This window comes from Cupressus sempervirens, chromosome 6, assembly GCF_028749045.1.
Source record: "Cupressus sempervirens isolate cs-2001-9-10 chromosome 6, ASM2874904v1, whole genome shotgun sequence".
Lineage (NCBI taxonomy): Eukaryota > Viridiplantae > Streptophyta > Pinopsida > Cupressales > Cupressaceae > Cupressus > Cupressus sempervirens.
The window spans coordinates 472,149,628-472,169,870 of NC_143123.1; the positions used below are offsets into that span (position 1 = coordinate 472,149,628).

At 35.5% G+C, this 20,243-nt stretch overlaps 1 pseudogene; it reads left to right on the forward strand.

Annotated features, from left to right (window-relative positions):
- Positions 1-18,170: 18,170 nt before the first annotated feature.
- Positions 18,171-19,716, forward strand: LOC149553102 (uncharacterized; annotated as a pseudogene).
- Positions 19,717-20,243: the final 527 nt, after the last annotated feature.

Here is a 20,243-nt window from a genome sequence, read left to right on the forward strand (position 1 = left end):
AAGTGCTAATAACTGTGTTGTCTACATGAAAACTTAGTTAATTATGCAAACTTTAGTGTTGTAGACACCATGTGCTGAATTAGATTTGCTTACTCCTTTTTTGTCAACATGACAACTCATATGAGTACACAAACTCCTAGGTGTCTAACCTAATAAATAATAAAATAATGCATTTATCCTAAGTAAACTTAAGCAAAGCATAAATAATAATTATTTACACAACCCCCCCCTTAAGTGCAACTTAGGGGAATGCACTTAAGCTCACAAAAGCTATGATAGAATGAATAATGGGTCCTAGCTACTAGGCCATGTTAGGTACCCAAGTACAAATGCAATGTTTAAATACAATGAAATCTATTTGAAAATAGAGATAGAGGGAAAACCTGATGGGAAAAAGCCTCCCCCCAAAAGAGAGATATGTACAATATAGAAGAGAAGGATTAGGTGACCCCCCTAGTGAAAAATCCCTCACCCCCAAGAGATCTCATAAATGAAGATACTTGACCTCCATGAAGGGCTTCGTGAAGATGTCTGCTACCTACTACTCTATAGGACACTACTACAATGTGATGACCTGCTCATGAATCAAATTTTTGATGAAGTACATATGAACCTCAATATGTTTGGTGTGATGATGTTGTGCACTGGATGTTTTGAGATTTCAATAACACTCTAGTTATCACAATGGATGATTGTGGGTCTGGGTAGATCAAAACCAAACTCCTTCATAATCTACTATAGCTAAATAGCTTTTGTTGTTGCATTTATAGCTCCTCAAGACCTAGCCTCAGTCAATAAAAGATTAATGGTGTTCTGCTTTTTACTTTGCCAACAAATGGGGCTAGAATCAAGATGAAATATATATCCTAAAGTAGACTTGCAAGAATCAAGGTCCCTAGCAGAGCTAGAGTCTATATAACCCACTAACTAAAGTTTAGTACCAGTTGCATAGTGTATCCCATGTGTATGTGTACCCTGGATATAGTGCAAGATTTGCTTGGCTACCTTCCAATGAAGTTCATGTGGCTCTTGCATGAAGTGAGAAACCATGCCAACTACAAATGAGATATCAAGATGTGTATGTGTCAAGTAGATGAGGCTTCCAACCAAGTATCTATACAAAGTTGCATCAACAAGTGGAGTGGAACACTTTGTTTCTAACTTAACAGCTCAAAGGAATGGGGTAGATGCAACCTTGAAGTCACTCATGCAAAACTGAGCAAGTAGATCAAGAGCATACTTGGGTTGTGATAAGGTGATCCCTAATGAAGACTGATGTATCTTGATACCAAGGAAATAGTGAAGTAGACCCAAGTTTATCATAAAAAACCTATCCTAAAAAGTAGCCTTGACACTTTCAATAATGGATGCTATGCTCCCTATAATGATCAAGTCATCAACATAAAGCACAAGAAGCAAATGTGAATCATCCCTTTGAAGAATGTAGACATTTGGATCAGAATGACATCTAGTGAACCTTGCTAAGAGATGAAAAGAATCAATCTTGGCATACCAAGCTCTTGGAGCTTGTTTAAGTCCATAGATAGATTTTTTCAATTTGCAAACCAAGGTAACATCTTGTATGAATCCCTATGGCTGCTCCATATATATCTCCTCATGAAAATTACCATTCAAGAATGTGCTTTTCACATCCATTTGATGAACAACCCATCACTAAGCTACTGCTATAGCTAGTGTCAAACAAATGGAATTCATTTTTTGCACTGGTGCAAAGGTCTCAATTTAATCAATGCTAGGTAGTTGAGAGAAACCTTTTACAACAAGTTGAGCTTTATGTTTATCAACACTTCCATCTACTATGAATTTGGTCTGATAGATCCACTTACATCGAACCAATTTTCTTTCCTTAGGAAGAGAGACTAATTCCCATGTATCATTTCTCATGAGAGAATTATATTATTCCTCCATTGTGCTATCCCATTCTTGAATACCTAATGCGTCTTTGAATAATTATGGATCTGAAGCAACTACCATATAAGCATGTGGGAGTGAGTTGTGCTATGATCTTTTCCTTTTGGTATCTGAAGGATTCCTTGCCAATGGTCTTGCCACATCCAATGTATGCTTAGCCCATCTAGGTATATTGGAAGAAGATGTAGTAGGAGTATCCTCAACCTCTACTAGTTGATGCCTCTATTTGGGTTGGGATGTACATCTTCCAAGTCACTATTATCACTATCACTCTCTTGAATGAAGGAGGAGGAAGGAGGAGTTGAAGAAGTAAAGCTTGGATAACTTTCTTTAAAATGTACACTCCTCTCATAGAATATGTCACATGTATTTAGATCCATCAACTTGTAGGGTTTATGTGAGTCTACATTTTCAGAAAAGATGCAAGGTTTTCTTTGAGCTTCTAGTGCCCTTCATTTTTGTGGAGCTATTCATGTCCATGCTGGATAAGCAAAGACTCCAAAGTGCTTAACCATAGGTTTCCTTTCAGTCCATGCTTCAAAAGGAGTTATACCATCCAAAGCTTTGTGAGGATCATTATACCATCCAAAGCTTTGTGAGGACTCCTATTTTGAATATAGTTAGCACAATTCATTTCTTTAGCCCAAAAGACTTGATCAAGAGACATGTTTAGTAGCATGAAAGTGGTCATCTCTTTGAGAGTTCTATTTTTACTTTCAGCAACACTAGTCTACTATGGCGTGTATGATACTAAATGCTGAAGGTAAATTCCCTCTTGATTACAAAAGTTTATTAGTCTTGAGTTCACATACTCCCTCCATTATCTGTTTGAAGAACTTTGATGGCTTTTTCTAATTGCTTTTCCACTTGAGCCTTGAAGATGAGAACTTTTTCAAACATCTCACTCTTATGAGCCATAAAGAAAACCCAAGTAAAATGAGAGTAGTCATCTATGAAGGTGAGTGCATAGCGAGACTTGCCAAATGATGGCACTGAAAAATGGGCTCGCCACATCGTTATGAACCAATTCAAGAACACATTGTACTCTCTAAGAATTCCCATTTTCATACAATTTTTCTAGATGTTTTCCAAGTGAGAAACCTAAATAAACACCTTCTAAAAACTAGACTTGAGGTAGACCATTAACCATTTTCTTGCTACTAGGCTGCTGAAGACTTTAGTAGTTGAGATGTACAAATCTCTCATGCCATAGTTTTCTTTCTGCATTTGAATGTAATAACAAGGCTTGTGCTTTTGATTTTGCACAAAGGAGGAGAAGGTGTAAAGCCTTGAATCATGATTGGCTTCACCTATTGAAATCATAGAGTCATCCTTAATGCTTTTTACTACCGCTAAGTCTAGAAGAAATTCAACCTTATTTCCACTTCCAGTGAGTCATTTGGTAGACTGAAAGAAGGTTGGAGGTAAGATTAGGAACATATAGAACATCCTTAAATGCTTCATTGTTCATCTCAATTTCACCTTTACCTTCAACTTCCACCTTAGTATCATCTGCTAAAAAGATGTTTGGTAAATCTAAATGTATCATGGAAGAAATATCTCACTTTGATGCACCCATATGATGTGTGGCACCAGAATCAATGATCCATTCTCCCTGACTAATAGTGTTTGTGAGTAAAGCATGTGCTTTGACCTTTGAATCTAAGGATGAATATCCTTTCTCCTTATAAGCATTAGGTAGTGGAACATTGTGTTTCTTCATGATGTTCTTCAACTCGTCAATCTGTTTGTGATAACATTGATGTTCATCATGCCCCATCTTCTTACAATAGGCACACTTTTTCTTCTCCTGATAGGAGAAGACCAACCTTGTTGATTTGATGTTGGTGTTGTCTTTTTTGTATCCTCTTGTTTGTTATTCTTCCACTTCTTCTTTTTACCCTTTCCTTTGTTTGAGATTTGACCAACTAAATTTTGAGAACCCTCATTATTAGCCACCAATGCCTTAGACTTTGAAGAATTGAGAATCCCCATTGTTTGTAACTTTATTTGTTCATCCTCTAACAACTAATTATAATCATCAAAAGTGATTTTATTATAGGAAGCTCTAAAATAGTCTTTGTGGTGTTAAAAGAAGAGAAAAATGTGGACTACTTAGATGACAACTTATTATGAATGAGATAGATCAACCTATCATCTTTAATAGGACTACCACAATCATTAGGTTTTGTTCTTAATTCATTCACCTTAATGATAAATTCCTAAATAGAATCAAAGGTCTTAGGATCTAGGGAGACAAGTTCATCTTCAATTTTGTAAACATCCTCCTCGGTCACTTTACCATATAGGTTTTTGAGGGCATCCTAAGTTTGCTTGGATGTATAATACTTCATGATTTGATAGAGGATCTTGTCTTCAACCCCAAACCTAATATTACTTAGGGCTTTCCTATCTACCTACATCCAGGCATCAATATCAATTTTGGATAATTGGTCACCTATTGTTTTAGGAAAGGAACCATCTACATATTGAGAAACTTCATCATGCATCAATTCACACCATATTTTAATAGACCATCTGGCATAGTTATGTGGTGTTAATTTTGGAATCTTAAGATTTCCTATGATGCAAGAAATGAAAGATAACAATAGAAAAAGAGGAACACAACACCAAGAGACATCTTCCCTATTCACTCAATCAAGAAACCCCCCCAAATGAAAGATTTTGGCACTTTATACTTAGTGCAATTGCAATAGCCACTTGCTAATTTTGGCCTTAGTGGTCTTCTAATTTGTTGTTTACAACCTCCTCTTAGAGTTCAAATCAAGAACTTTACAATGTAGCTTAGAAATACAACAATTCTGAAGTTTGATCAAAGCATTACAATGTAAAAAGGACCTATTTCTAAAAGTTGCATTTTTGTCCACACAAGCCTATAATCTTATTGTAGACTTGGAAAGTGTAAAAAAAAATTATTCACTTTCAGAAAAAATGAAATCAAATTTGGAGTCCAGATGAGCTCGTATAGAGCAATTGAAGTTGCAAAATGCAGGATTAGAAAACTATAGTCACCGAAAACTATAATTTCTGACAAATTCATGCACCAAAACTAGAAAATAATAGCACCATTAAATTTTTTAGGAAATTCTAGCCAATTTTTTTTTTTGCACTTGATTTGGAGCCTAGATGACTAAGATATGGCCTCCCAAAGTTGGACTGTCAAATAAAAACTAAATCTAGAGAGGGGTCAGATCAACAAACTACGAGGTTGAATTTTACATCCAAATGATCATCATAGTAGTGAAATATGGCCTATGAATGATATTCAAATTAATGTCAAATTTAACAATGTGACTAGAGGACATCAACGGAAAAATATCCTCTCTGGATGACGTGGCAGTGATGTCAGTGTAGGAACATTATATGACTAGGTAATGTGCCACATATAGATAGGCTGCATGACAATGACATGGTAGATTAATGTGTCCTTGTTGACTGTGTGCTAGTGCTAACATGTCAGAGGGTTTGAAGGTGGCTGCTAATGTGGCAAGCCATAAACTACTAACATAGAGCAGAGTGGGCAGGTGATTGGGCCCGCATCGGAAGTGGACGCATGAAAGAGCTGATTTAATTGTGCTAAGTCATCCACTAGTAAGGAAGTTAAAAGATGGTGCCAAAAATAGGCCAGTACTAGAAAAGGCAATGTCAAGTTTTGAGAATCTGTTGGGAAGACTCATCACTGGTGGTTTGGAGGATGACAGGGGCCAGTAAGATGGTGCCAAAAAAAGGCGCTTAGTGATGGAAAATTAGATAGGGCTGATAAGAGTATTTTAATCACCAGTGGTGGGAATTTTATAATCCCACATGCACCCAACCATGGTACAAATTGCTTTGTAAAAGAAGGAGATTCCAAAGAGTCAATTGACTTAAGGGCCATTGAATACTTGTTGCTAATTGTGTTGGGTTTGCTCACCAATATGTGATTGGTGAAGACTGCTAGTGATATAAGTCATAAAAAAAAAAGAATATTTTGTTGAATAATCTATGAGGGCCATGATTTCACCACTTGGTTCCTGCAAAAAAAATTTCTTTGTAGGCCCGATGGCCTAAAAAAGATTTTTCAAAAATATAATTTGAAAAAATCTAGAGAAAATTAAATGTAGATATAAAACAAAATAAATGTACAGATCTAATAGATCATACCAAATTTTCAAATTGGGCCTTCTAGTGTAGGTTTGCAAAAAATTTTTGCCTCAATTTTTGAGTATGGCCCAACATATGCAAATTTATAGTCAAATTTCATTGAATCAATGCTCTAGACACAATGGTGAGGTCTACTTTGGCTCTAGACACTCCTAATAGCTACAGATACTCCAGATCTAAATTGAGGTGTCTTAAGAGAGGTGAAGCAAGAATGGTCTCCAATGGCTATGAAATGACACCTCTATTTCTCTAATACCCTGTAAGAATTTGCCTTAGAGAAAAATCACCCAAGGCCAAGAAGCTCAACAACTCGCACAAAATAGATTAATAGAGTATGATCATAATTACAATATGAAATTCAATTCATGTACAAGTACACTAGGAGTGCCTATATATAAAGGCCTCTAGAATGTCTAGGAGTTAGCTATATGATAAGCCCTACAACTAAGAACATGTCCACCAAGAGTGAATTATCCTCCATTAAGCATATGAGTTAGTGCAATGATGAGAGGATAAGCCTACAAAGATGTGTCACATAAAATTATGTTGTAGACACCATGTGCTTAATTAAGAGTGCTAATAATTGTGTTGTCTACTTGACAACTCAGTGAATTATACAAACTCTAGTGTTGTAGACACTATGTGCTAAATTAGAGTTGCTTACTCCTGTGTTGTCAACATGAAAACTCATATGAGTACACAAACTCTTAGGTGTCTAACCTAATAAATAATAAAATAATGTATTTATCCTAAGTAAACTTAAGTAAAGCATAAATAATATTTATTTACACTAACATTTGCTTCCCATTGAGGTTGATATTCCTGCTTTGAGAATTTCTATGAGGTGCCTTATTATTGATGATGACTACAAAATATCTTAGCTTCAAGAGCTAGTATTAATAGATGAACATCAACAAGTGGCATGTGATCATCTTTGAGCATATCAACAACATATATCCAGAAGTAACAATAAGAAAGTTAAGCCATGTGACTTCCAATTGGGTGATCTCGTTCTAAGAGAAAACCTTAAGGATCAACAATAAAGGGAACAAAAAGGGAAGTTTGAACCCAACTAGCCTAGTCCCTACATAGTCACTACAATGTTTGAATTTGGTGCTTACCAACTTTTTATAGTTGAGGGAGAGGTGCTTAAGGAGCCTATCAATAATCTCCATCTGAAGTGGTTCTACAACTGATTTGATTTGCAAAGCTCTCTCTCTATATATACTTAAGTGTCTTGAAAAAATATCTAAAAATTGCAAGAAGGTCCTAAAAAAAATCATTACCCTGGCAAAAACCTAGTAATAGGTGCCTTGGTAATACCAAAAAAATAAAAAATAAAAAAAGAGAAAAATACAAAAAAATTGGAAAAAAAAAAGTATCCTTGATGAAAACCTAACAAATAGACATTATGGTAGCAAAAAAAGAAATCTCTGTCAAGAAGGTGAAAACTTGGTAAATAGGTGCCTCTTGTTTCAAAATGCTATATCTTGGAACTATTAGAAATGCTTTAGAATAACCGAGAGGGGGGGGTGTGTAAATTAGTTATTCAAGGTCCAAATGTCCTATTCAAAATTTTCACTAAGTATAGTGAGCCCATTCAACTATTCATTCATCCAAGCTTTAACTTTTCTATCCAGCAAGTTACCATAAATCAACATGCAAGCATAACATATAAGAAATCAACACATAACATAGTGAGTTATGTGAAAACCCAATTTGGGAAAAGCCACGAGTAACATGCTACTCAATTCTCACTCTTCTAAAGTGATGCCCTGTGAAAGGTGTGCCTTGTTAAAGACTTACAATACACTGTTAAATGTGACCTTGTTAGAGGATTTAACCACCCTATTAGAAGTGAGGTTGGTTAGAGGACTTTAAAACATTCACTTGGAATGTCACCTTATTAAAGAATCTACAAATGGCTATTAAACCAAACCAAGTCCATAGGATTTTATCTTATCTAATACAATTGCTAGAGAGTATTATAAAATCTTGATCTGATTACAACATACAACTTAACTTGTAGATCTTAGATCACTTCTTAGCTCATACCATTTCCTGGCCTTCAATCTCAACAACTTTAATAGCTTGCCCTCTTTTCAAGCTTAGTCTCCTTGAGTCTCCACGTTCAATGTACCAATGCAATAATCTCTTGATAACCAGTCATAAAAGCAGAGCCTCTATGCTCTTCCTTCTCCTAGATGTCTCCTCATTAACACCCTTCTAACTGCTTCGTAGATTTGGCTCTTTAGTAGCAATAGTATCAGCAATATCTCCCTCTTCTTGGTCTATGACTCCTTAAATAGAATTCTTGGAGTTCTTTTTCCCACTCGATTCTTCCATTCTTTAATTTCAATTCATATGGATTAGGTAGGATTCATTGCATCTAACCCATATTTTGTTTCTTCTAGAAACTTCTTGAATAATCCTTTTGAATTCGCATAAAAATAGTTTACATAGAATTCTATGCCACTAGCTCATCATCCTTATCTTCCAACTCATTCAAAAAATTCAAGATAACCACTTTTTCAGCTCAGATTTGGTGAATCTTAGTCATTTGAAATAATGCAGTTGCTTGGAAATATTGAAATATTGGTGCTCGACACATGCTATGTTACTTGGCATCAACTGTGTTTTTCCTGATGCTCAGCACCTGAAGATCACTTGGCACCAAGATTTTTTGATGCTTGGCACCTGATCTTCACTCAGCATCTGAAGATCACTCGACACACACTAGAATTTTCTGATGCTTGGCTCCAACTGAGAATTTGCTTAGCCTCAACTAAATTTTTGGGCACCCACTAATGATCTTAGTTTAAGCTTTGTAGTCATCCTTGCTACAACTTCTTCCTCTAATGTTTCTAAGTGTGACCAACCTCTATATCCTTGAGTATATTATTAATACATCATTTAACCATTGTCTTCACCAATCCTTGTACTTCATTACAACATCATAACTCAAGCTTTCGTTTAGGTGCTCTTGTTACATCTTGTTGATCAAATGCTCTTCATCAATGAACTAAGTGATAGTACTTGGATCTTATAAGAAAATGTCATTCCTACAAATAGAAAGTTTGACATCAATGAGAAAACAATGATTGAAAACACTAGTGCATGTCGGACAATCTTCTAATTTTTTTCAGTCAATGGAAAAGTCTGTTTAAATCTTCTATTTTATAGGAATTAAGCACTTGGATTCTACCTCACTTTTTCTGGAGTATCTGGAAGGAAAGGAACAACATAATTTTTAGGGATAGAGAGGAGCCAACTCTTGTTCTTGGGAGGAAGATTTATAAAAACATTAAGGAAAACTATCAAGTGAAGAAGGGGGGAGATTTCAAAGTTGGTGGCAGTAAGATAGAGAAGGAAAAAGATAGGAAGCTAAAAAGGGAGGAAGCCAGATGGCTTCTACCCTCAGAGGGATGACACAAATCCAACTTCAACAGTGCCTCAAAAGGAAATCTAAGGCACTTGAGAAGTGGTGGAATAATAAGAAATAATTTTGGTGAGGGAGTCGCAACTTTTTCTCTTCTGTTGGGATTCGAAATTAATCATTTTGTAGAAGCCAGAGTAGCATGCCATGTGGTTAAATTGGCTTTTGAAGTTAGAATAACTAAAATTTGGTTAGAAAGGGACTCCAATAACATAATAAATTGTATAAACAAAAAATCTATTCCTTCCTGGTTGATTGCCAATCTAATTGAAGAGATACATGACACCCTTGCAAAATTTGAGACTATCCACGTCACACATACATTAAGAAAAGAAAATCTAGTTGTAGATTGGGTTGCCAATAAAGGTGTGGGATCTAACAAGTTGATTACATGACAATCGAGAAAAGATATTCTAGTGGAAGCCAAGACCCTTATCGACCTAAAAAAAATCTAGGGGTGTATGGTGGAGATCTAATGGTAATAATGAATATTAAAGGAATATGGGATATGAGTATGAGTCATAAAGGCCTTTTTGGTTTATGCAAGTAGTTGAGGTTATCTTTGTCTTTTTGACACATTTTTTGGGTCAAAATTGTCATTTATTGCTTGTGTTTTAGTAAGGTGAATTATCTTGGTGCATATTAGAGAAATAGTGCCAAAATTTTGTCTGCAAAGGAGTTGCAGAGCCTAGAGTCTATGAGAATTGTAGGAGGTAAAACTGAAGAGATGGTGGGAGAATGCTATAGAAAGGAGCCAGTGGGGGATTTGGACGAATGGAGAAATAGGGGGAAAGTTTGGAAATGGTTGAAAAAGGGAGGGGTTGCAAGTTACATTGCCAAACTTCATGGTTTTGATCCTAAGGTCACCAACAATATGGTAAATTTGTGAAAAGACGGCAAGGTGAAAGTGAATGGTGTCTCATTTTTGATCATAGAGGAGGTTTTCTCTATGGTCATCGAGATTCCTATGGAGGGTTTCAAGTTTTACAGGGATAGAAAACTCTCTACCAATGTAGTGAAGGATTTTGTGAAGAGCATTGAAGAAATGAATGAATTGATTAAAAGTGAGACATTTTATGTGATAGATTCCATCAAGAAGCTCTAGAGGTATGTATTCCATGCTATCATTGAATATATTACTCTGGACCCTAGGTTTGATCATGTAAGAACCCATCATTTCATTCTTCTTAATCATTTCTACCGTGATAGTAAAATTTCTTTGCCTTACTATTTACTTAACTCTATGAGTAAGGCTATCACTATCTTTAAGAAGAAACCCATTGTCAACATTGCTTTGCATGAGGGATTGTTGCTACTTATCCATGAGTACTTCAAAGTTCAGACAGTTAGCAACAATCCCTTGCTAGATGTGGAAGAGGACAATGGTAGCTCTAGCTACTCTTCTGACTTTGGTGATATTCGGAGCATAAGCTCAGAGGAGGTGAATGTTTCTTCTGGAAAGAAAATTAAGGGTCACATTAAGAAGTCATCTTTTGATATAATCCCACGAAGAAAGAGCGCAAGGGACCATGGACAAACCTCTGCTAAAGATGATATGGATTACAATGAGGGTGAGAAGGACATAGCTTCTGATGATGAGGACAAGGAGATGGAAGAGGAGATAAAAGAGGACTATTCTAGGAAAAATGGAAGAGGGATGATGCAAATGATGAGAGGGTTTTGAATCAGGGGCCGAATGTTATGATTCTCCCCCTTTCCCCTGTTCATCCTCATCCTCACTCTCACCCCAAGGAGAAGGAAAAGGATATTACTAGTGCTAAAGAGGGGGAAGTGCTTGCCAAAAATAGGAGAAAAGCTTGGAGGAATTTCAATGTAAGGACTGCAACATTTGAAATTTATAGAGAAGCTATGAATCATCAGATTTTGGTGAAAAATTAGGAAGAGCCCTAGCTTGAAGAGCTCATAGACCCTGCTATTTTGGCCATCTCTAATAATGCAAGGGAGATGGGTATGAACCTTTTGAACAATGCTTGTAACAACATGATTGATAACTTTAGATCAATCAAGTGGCTATACCATGAGCTGGAAGAGGTTAGAGAGAAGGTTTGTCAGATGGAGGGCAACAACAAGAAGACAAAAAATGAGAATAAGGAGGACTCGAACAATAGAGCCAGTCTGGTTGAGAGGAGAATTAAGAATATTTAAAACTACAATCATAATTTGGCTAGTTAAATGATCTCTCTCCTCAATTCGATCAATGACAATATTCTCTCTTTATCTAATGTGTTCAAAGATAGAGGCCTATTGGTAGGTGAGGATAGAAAGGACAGGGGAAGAGCTAGGTCTGATGATGATATGGCCATTGATATCACCTTTACTAGTTTGGACTAGGAAATAGATAAAGTCTAGGAGCAAAAGGCCGAGGAGCACTAGAAGATTTATGAGGCTACCTAGATCATGTAGGATCTTGAGAAGAAGAATGAAGAGTGGCCCTCTTGTTCTATCTTTTTGTGTTTTTTGTGTTTCTCTTTTGGCTTTTGCTTTGTTCTATTAAAAATAGTTTGTTCTGACCTTTTTGTTTGCCTCTATTGTTGGCTGGGCCTCATGCTTATTATAAGCTATTTGACTTGTTTTATTCTGGCTAGGCTTCTTTTGCTTATTATCAGCCTTGTTTATGTAGCTACTTTTGGGTTTCAGGGTCCCTATAAAACCTATTTATCTTATCAAAAATAATGATTGAAAAAAACAATCTTCCTTATTTGTAAGAATCTCCCTCTTTGATCTTCAACAATGAGCTTTTCAATCAAATTTCCAACAATCTCCCTCTTTGGGATTGATGGCAAACCCAACTGATCAACCATCTAACTAAACTATTCAACCAAATGCAAACTAGGTTAGAACAGTAAGTCAAATGCCAAAAAGTAAATTGTGACTTGACATCTCCCTCTACTATTCTGATTGCTTAATTTCTACTTCTCCCTCTTGGAAGTTGTATCCTTATTCTTTGTTTTTCTCCCTCTGTATTGTTCATCTTCTATTTTTCTAATCATCTTTTGATTATTTTTGTCAAATTCTCCCTCTTTTCTGATTCTTTATCTTTATTAGTTGTTGATAAGTTTTTTGCTATTTCTTCCTCTTTGACAACAATGCCAAAGACATATTAGCATCTTAGTATGCAAGTGTAGCTTTTGTAGGTTCATTCAATTTCTCCCTCTATCAGCTTGCTTGTGACTGATTTTAAATTTTAGTAATTCTACTACTTTAGGCATGAATTCTAAAGTAAAAATCCTTTGCATCAATATGTAAAATCTTTTAACAATCTTGCTTTTACTTCAAGTAGCCTTGGCTAGGGGTATCACCCCTAACTTACCTCTAAGATACTCAAAAGCATCTTTAGGTAGTGCTTTTGTGAAGATGTTAGCAATTTGTTCCTTTGAGCTAACATATTCCATCTTCACTTGTTTATCTTCCACCGACTCTCTTACATAGTGATACTTGATTGCAATATGCTTGGTTTTAGCATGCATTATAGGATTCTTTGATATGTTGATAGCAATTGTATTATCACAATTAAGTATCATAGGTTTAGTTACGTCTTCCTTCATATCTTGCAGCAAATGTTTGATCCATACAATATTGGTGCAATTTATAGCAGCTGCAACATATTCAGCTTCAGCAGTGGACTGTGAGGTGGAACTTTTCATTTTTTTGGTCTATGTAGTAAACCTTTTTCCCAAGAAAAGTGCTCCTCGACTAGTAATTTTTCTATCATCAATCTTACCTCCCTAATCTGCATCAGTATAGGCTTTTAGTTCAAACTTTTTACTCCTCTTTTAGTACAAACCAAAGTCATCCGTTCCTTTTAGGCACCTCAGTATTCTCTTTACTGCAATTAAGTGATTTTCTCTTGGATTTGTAGAAAATCTTACCACTATTCCAATAGCTAATGAAATGTTTGGCCTACTATGTACAACATATTGCAACTTTTCAATCATTGATCTATATAATGTTTGATTCACTTTAACAAACTCATCATTCTTGGATAACTTATGTCCTGTAGCCATTAGTGTGCTAACTAGTTTTGAATCTTCTAATCCAAATGTTTTGAGTATCTCCTTGATGTATTTGGGTTGGGTCACAAATATTCCATGTTTCAATTTATGTACTTGTAATCCAACAAATAATTTGATTTCTCCAAATATTGACATCTCAAATTCATGCTTCATTTGATCAGCAAAATCTTTGCAAAGAACATCTTTTTCTCCAAATATTATATCTTCGACAAAGATTTCTGATATCAAAATGTCTTTACCTTTTTTAGCTTTAATGTACAAGTTGTTTTTTTCATCTATTCTCTCTAATCCTATCTTCATAAGATATTTATGCAATCTCTCATACCATGCTCTAGGTGCTTGCTTCAATCCATAAAGTGCCTTGTGCAATTTGTAGACCATGTCCTTGTTCTTGTCATCTACAAATCTCTTTGGTTATTCTATGTAGACTTCCTCTTCCAGTATACCATTTAGAAAAGTAGACTTCACATCCATTTGGTACACTTTGAAACCTTTGTATGCAACATATGCAAGTAATGTTCTTACTCCTTCCATTCTTGCAACAGGGGAAAATGTTTCCCCGTAATCTAGTCCTTCTTCTTGTGCATAGCCTTTGCAAACTAATTTGGCTTTATTTCTTGTTATTTCACCATTCTCATCAGGTTTTCTTCTAAACACCCATTTGGTACCAATCACATTCTTATCAGTTGGTCTAGGAACTAGGGTCCATGTTTTGTTCTTCTTAATCTTATCTATCTCTTCTTCCATGGCTTTATACTAGTCACCATCTTGTAGTGCATCTTTCACTATTTTAGGCTCAACCTTTCTCCTCACACATGATTCATTCCTCAATGTATTCCTTGTCATTGGTTTGGTATTCTTGTCACCAATGATTTGTTCCATAGGGTGATGTCTTCTCACATACTTGGCTAACCTTGGTTCTATCCTTCTTTTTGTGTTTGATCCTTCAGCTTCAGAGTCATTTTGTTCTTCTTCATTAGGCACTTCATTATTCCTCTCATGTATACTATTTTCAAAATCATAATGTGTATTTTCTGCATTCTATAGCTCAGCTTCTAAATGCAGCTCGATATTCACTAGGTGTGACTCGACAGATACTAAAATTTGTTTCTAATTCCCAACTTTATTTGTAGGATTGTCTTCAAAAGTCATTCCTTCATAGAAGTACACAAAGGATCTATAATCCTCTGATTGCTTGGATTCATCAACTTGGACTTCTGCATGCTCATCAAAATTTACATTTGCACTCTCCACAATCTTGTTAGTGTTAGCGTTCAAATATTTATATGCTTTGCTTCTAGTGGAGTACCCAAGGAATATGCCTTCATCACTTTTTGTATCAAACTTGTGATTTCTAGTATCTTTAAGAATATAGCATTTACAACCAAATACTTTGAAATTCTTAACATTAGGTGAGTGACCATACCATAATTCAAAAGGTGTTGCATTTGTACCTTTCTTGACTTGGACTCTATTTAGTGTGTAAACTACAATACTTACAGCTTCTCTCCAGTACTTTAGTGCAACATTTTTCTCCATCATAAAGATTCTAGCATAGTCAATCATTGATCTATTCTTTCTTTCAGCAATTCCATTTTGTGGGTGAGTTCTTGGTGTTGATGTTTGCCTTTTGATACCTTGGTCATTGTAGAATATTTCAAACTCTTTTGATGTGAAGTCACCTCCTCTGTCTAACCTTAGGCATTTTAGGTTCTTTCCTATTTCCTTGTCAACTCTATCCAAATACCACTTAAAAATTTTAAATGCATCATATTTTTGCTTTAAAAACATAACAGTCATCATCCTGGAATAGTCATCTACAAATAGCATTATGTATCTATCTCCTAGATAGCTTTGCACTTCTATTGGACCACATAAGTCTGTATGGACTAACTCTAGTACTTCTTTGGAAGTGTATGTTTTTCTTTTGAAACTAGACTTAGTCATCTTCCCTAGTTGACATTGTTTTCACATTGTGTTTTTAGGTTTCTTTAATTTGGGCAGCCCTCTGAATTTATTCTTTTTGCTAATGCTGATTAGATTATCAAAGTTAACATGACACAACCTTTTATGCCACAACCAAACATCATCGAATCTCACAACAAGACATGTTGCATCTTTCATATCTAGGTAAAATAGATTACTCCTAGTTTGTTCACCTTTTTCTATCAATTTCCATCAGTGTCATAGATCTTAGCAATTTTGTTTCCAAATTCAACTTTGCAACCTACATTGCCTAACTATGATACACTCAACAAGTTGTAGTTCAATCCTTCAATATAGTATGCATTATCACATGAAAGTTTCTCTACGAGCTTAATAGAGCCTTTTCCTTTAATTTGACATGGAGCATCATACCGAATCTAACACTATTTCCATCATATTGAGTAAAGGAAATGAACTTACTTTTATCTCTGGTCATGTAATGTGAGCATCCATTGCCTATGATCCACTTGTCATTGTTGTTTAAATAGGTAACCAATTTTGTTGCTTCATCTTCATCTTCATCTTATTCATCCTTCATGGTCACATAGACTACTTCATCATCATTCTTATCAAGATCTTCTTCAATAATGTATCATCTCTTGCCTTTCTCCTTGTAATCTTTGCTATCATCTTTTCTTTTTTTTCATCGTACTTGTTTCCTTCTTTGTAGTTCTTCTTTGCGTACATCTTGCAGCAATATGACCTACTTCATTGCAATTGAAGCATATGATAGGGAGCTTACCTTTGAATTTATCTTTGCCTCTATGGAATCTTCTAGCTAGTGGTGCTTCTAACTGTTCCACATCTTCCTCATCTATATTGCTATCACTAGATGCATGTTTTCCTTTTCTTCTCTTTTTGCTTGATGTCTCCTCCTTAGTGTCTTTTATTATCATCTTGGCCTTGAAAGTAGATTCAAGGTTCTTAGGTTTGTAGTTATCAAAGTTGGACAATTCAAATGCAGCAAGTCTTCCCACCATTCCTTCAAAGGTTAGTGTGTTTCTTTGTACACACCTAAGCTCTTGGATAGCTGAAACTCTAATAGCATAGATAGGGAGAAGATTTTTTAAGTATTTTTTGATGATAGTTTCTTCCAATTGACCACCTAGACTTCTTATTGCACTTACCACTTCTTTCATTCTTGTAGTATATTGAGTAGCATTTTCACCTTCCTCCATTTTCATGTCATCAAACTTTCCTCTTAGGCTTTCTCTCTTTGCTCTCTAGACATTCTGATCTCCTCTATAGATATCTGATAAGGCTTTTCACATTTTGAATGTAGTGTCACAATCTTTGATGTCATTATATTCTGCATAATTAAGTGCAGAGGCAATCTCCAACATTTCTTAATTGTGCTCCTTCTTTTTGTTCAAGTCATCTACAGTAAGAAGTCCTGCTAGATTTACATGTTCTATTCAAATTGAAGTTTGTGGATAGTCACCTATTGATCCAAGGTGCAATTTCATCAGACTATACCATGTAGCAAAGTTGTCTTTGTTGAGCTTGGGAACTTCTCTCTTGGACATCTTGATCTTCCTACTTCTAGTACCTTGAAACTAAATCAACAGATGGCTCTAATACCAATTGTTGGAAATGCTTTAGAATAACTAAGGGGGGGGAGGAGGTGAATTACTTATTCAAGGTCCAAATGTCCTATTCAAACTTTTCACTAAGTCTAGTAAGCCCATTCAACTATTCATTCATCCAAGCTTTAACTTTTCTATCCAACAAGTTACTATAAATCAACATGCAAGCATAACACATAGAAATCAACACATAACACAATGATTTATGTGGAAACCCAATTTGGAAAAAACCACCACTAACATACTACTCAATTCTCACTCTTCTAAAGTGATGCCCTATGAAAGGCCTACCCTATTAAAGGCTTACAATACACTATTAAGCACTAGTGCATTTGACTCAAATTTTCGACGAAAATTTTTGACCATCTAATAATTTGGGGTCAATTTGGTCAAATTGTGATGACTTTTTTTAAAGATGAGCCCGTGTTGGTTGAAATTTTGACCAAAATGGGCTCACACTAAGCAAAAATTAAAAAAAGTTATGTTTGCTGCCCTAATCTTATTGTTACGCGACCCAAAAGACTCGTGCACTGAACCATTTTCTACCACTACAATTTGTGGCCAGGAGTAGGTGGCAAAAGGGTTTAATAGTGTTAGCACTAGAAGGGTTTGACATCTTGGGTTCTTTGGTGGTTCATTGTAGCAGAGGAGAGCTCGTGAATGCTTCAAAGTTGATCCATTGAAAGAGATTTTAGAAAGAAGGCGGCATGAAAGGATCAAATAACAGTTGGAAACGTTGAAGAGTCTCCTTCCTAGCATTACAAAGGTGAGTTGAAGTTTTGTTTTATAGATTGACATTTCTTGCCTTGTTTTGAATATATTTATATGCACCCTATACAATGTTTTCCTTTCTTTGGACTAGACATTTCTCATTTGCTTTGTTCCCTAACTTGAGTTTTCAAACAAGTGCTTATAACAACCTCCTAAGATATTCATAAATACCAGTAATCCAAAAGCAAGGCAAACAAATTTGATGAGTCAATAAATAGAACACAAAACTATCAAGATCTAATCAATGGACAAAAAAAGACAATGTCCAAGCACATTTCTTTGTCCCTGCAATGTCCAAGCACATTTCTCTATCAACCACCTAGCCAGGTTGCTCTAGGGATCAACACACCCATTGCTTGTTATTTCAAGTTTCGCAGAGAAAAGCGAGGCAATCAAATATTACATTACATACCTGAAAGGAACATACCTCCATATATGTGCACTTATAGCTCATTTCAGGTCATTGTAGAGCTGGCAGGCTAGAAGAAGCAGTCAGACTCTTAAACCAACTAATTCTAAATGGTCTGGTTCCAAAAAACTTTACATATAGTATCATTATTGCTGGACACTGCAGGGTTGCCTGCACAAGTGTTGCATTCAAACTATTTGATAATATGGTAAAGAGTGGTCTTTTGCCTCATGTGATTACTTATACTACTCTTACAATGGGGTTATGCAAGGAAGGTAATATACAGGAGGCACATTTGCTTTTGAGAGAAATGTTTGGAGAAGGTTTGATTCGTGACAAAATTGTACACAGTGTATTGATTGATGAACATCTCAAGAATGGTAATGTAGAACAAGCTTTTAAACTGTGGGCACAAATGGACAAGAAAGAAATTCCACCTAATGTTATTGCTTACACTCCTTTTATGAACGGGCTTTGCAAGATAAGCTACATAAAGCAGGCACATAGATTCCTTACGAAAATGGTAAATTCACACATTTTTCCTGACAATTTCACTTATAGCTCATTGATTGATGGACATTGCAAGGAAGGAAACTTATTCTTAGCTTTTGGGCTAGAAAAGGAAATGATTAAAAATTGCGCTTGCGCCTAATGTCATTATTTTTAATACTCTCATTAATGGATTTTGTAAACACGAAATGATAAGTACAACAAATCAGCTTTGTACCCTCATGCCAAGAAATGGCTTGTCCCCTGATATTTTTAACTGCAATATTATAATTAATGCTCATTGTAAGGCAGCTGATATGAAGCAAACTTTGGAGATCATGAACATGATATCATGTAGTGGTTGTGCTCCTGATGTTATTACCTACAATACTTTGATAAATGGCCTTTGCATTACAAAAATGACTTAGCTAGCTTTTAATCTCCTTGAGAGCATTGTTTCCATCTCTAGACACATTCACTTTCAATACAATTTTGGATGGGCTCTGCAAGGATTCCCTTGGTCTGGTTGTTACTTTGTTAGAAAAACTTTTTAAAATGGGTTTTGTCCCAGATACGGTGTCCTATAGTACACTGCTTAATCATTTTTGTAGCCTTGGAATGCTGAATCAGGCTATGATGTGGCTAGGTAAACTTATGAAAATATTTTTTATTCACAATGCTGATACATATGAGATATTGGACAATGTTCACTTTGGTGGGAAATGGTCTACCAATAATCCAAAAAATGTCACTAGAGAAGGATATCTTTTGCATTGTGTAATGTAGTCAATGAGTAATAGATCAAAGAGGCAAGAAGGCACTCAAATGCCATTTGTAATTCTCAATGAGAATCTGGACAGTGTAATAAGCATAACTGATATTTATTCTAAGGCTATACAAGACAGATGATAAGGGGCATCAACATGTTTTAAAGAGTGACGACTGGGATGATTTGACTTGTAATAGGCCGATGGTAAGCTGTAGAAGTGGTCTCTTTTGCAAAGCAAAATCAGAGGTAGATGAATTCTTCAATAGTTGGTCAGCTGTAAAATAGCAAACATTAGATCCCCATGAAACAGTTAAAATTAATGACCAAACTTGCTCTTTGCTCATAGATTGAAGACACAGATATAATCTAGAACAGATGATGAAGCATAGTGCCAAAATTATGGGTAAGTCCTCTCAGTCTGTTGGTCAAAAGTTAAATTTTGGAGTCTAGAAAAAACCTTGCCTTCCTTTAAGAAAGTTATAATTTCAGCTCCACAATTTTATGCTTATTTTAGCGCACTATTCGATACAAAAATTTACAACAAAGATATACCAAATTAAATAATGTCAAAAACTGTTAAGGTCAAGAAGAAAGTATCCCTTCTTAAACAATAGGTTGTTGGTAAATTTCTTCCTAAAACAAGAACACTGTTGTTTCCTCTGGAACC